Below are 1,828 nucleotides of genomic sequence, written 5' to 3'. Positions count from 1 at the left end.
AGAGAGTCAGAGGGAGCTGCTGCGAGCTCGCCAACAGGGGAGCCCGCGTTGCCATTGCCTCGACTGTTCCTGCCGCCATTGAGTCCGTCGCACGCATCGTCGTCTGAGGAGCGCTGCCGACCCATCACTGCTACTGGGTTGTCGTCGCCGTCGAATTCGTCGGGAGGAGAAGACACGCGAGGGCGAAGAAACGTCGACGGAGAAGCAAGTCGCACGGAGGAGGAAACCTGACCTGCGCTGCCGTCGAGCTGCTGAAGGCTACCGCCGGAGAGCATCACTGACATCGCTATTCTTCTGCCGCCGCCGCTGCCACAGTATCTGGTCACTAGGTATGGTGTTGGCGGAACCACTGCTACTGCTCGACTCAGTCGTTTCCTCTTAGAAGTTGTTGTAATATCCCTGCTATCAGAATGGCACAACCAAAAGTGTGACATTCTAATAGTAAAAATGTTACACTTAAGATACATGTTAACTAAACTCTTAAGATTTTTATATGTAAACTTTTTTAATTAATAATCTTGTTACACATTTTAACTAAATCTTGCACTATTCAATTATGGAAACATGACATTGGAAATTGGATAATCAAAGCATTATTAGGAACAAACCCTGTGTGATGGTATCATAAATAAGCGAGCCTTAAATTTTAACCCACTTCTCAAGTATTTATTGTTTGGTAGAAAAATTTGAAGAGGTAGCGAGAAGTACAGTACAGTGCTACAAAAAATAGAGATATAAATGCTGAATGTGTCTTCAATAAGAACCACCTCTCGAGGGTATCACTACCTAACCGCAAATGCACCGAGGTAAAAGTGTCAACAATAGTAATAAGAGTGGTTCTAAAATTTTTAGGTTATATTTCATTGAAATCTATATTTCTTGTATCAAACTGCTGAAATTGCATTAGCCTTGAAATCACTTTTCATGATAATTTTTGTTGTTATTCAACATTGTTTCTTACTGGAACATTTTGGTCATAGACGTTGTGGTCATCAATAGCAAAACTAAATAAAAGAGAAGAAAATTGCTATGGACTGAAAGTCTCAAGCAGGCTGCTATTTTTATTACGGAATCTAGAAGTTTGAACAGATTCAATGATTTCTTATCGTTATATCCATTTCATCTTGTTGATAGAGCCCTTGCTTTTGTGTTTTTCAACCAACTTCATCAATCGTTGAACTTTTAACCACCTTTATTCACAAATATTTAAGTTGAATACCATTTTTTAGGAACTCACAATTAACACACTCATGCATTTTTGTTTGGTTTAAAACTTTAAAATGATAAGATATGTTTCGTTGTAATTAGCTTGGTCTTGTTGGCATATGTTGTAACTTGATGCCTGCATACAGATGATAACCTTTTGTTTTTAAAACTTATTTTGAACCTCCTATAAATCCTTCTAGATTTATCTTTGATATATGTAATTAAACTAAATTGTTTATATATTTTTTTTTTTGGTTTCCCACGGTATCCCCCAGCCCGGCAGGCCAAGGACTAATCCGCCACGGTACTGAGCTCCATTTAAGGGTTTGCCGCTGGCCAATGGGTTGCTGCATGCACAAGGCGGGATTCGAACCCCCGACACTTGCTTAAGCGGACTAGTGAGCTAACCACTAGACCAACCCAACTTGGTTTATCTTTGTTAACTAATTTGTATTTTCCTTTTTGTTAGCATGAAATAAAATGATCGGTACATGGACCTAGTGTGCACCAATATAATTGCATCTATGCATCTTGGGCTGCACTCATGACTTAGGCTTTGTCTTGCAATACGTGTTTATTTTCATATATCAGAGCATGTGAAGATGCTATTGTTTATTTCTTG

Source organism: Arachis duranensis, chromosome 7 (assembly GCF_000817695.3).
Source record: "Arachis duranensis cultivar V14167 chromosome 7, aradu.V14167.gnm2.J7QH, whole genome shotgun sequence".
Taxonomy (NCBI): Eukaryota; Viridiplantae; Streptophyta; class Magnoliopsida; order Fabales; family Fabaceae; genus Arachis; species Arachis duranensis.
This window is presented reverse-complemented; position numbering follows the sequence as displayed.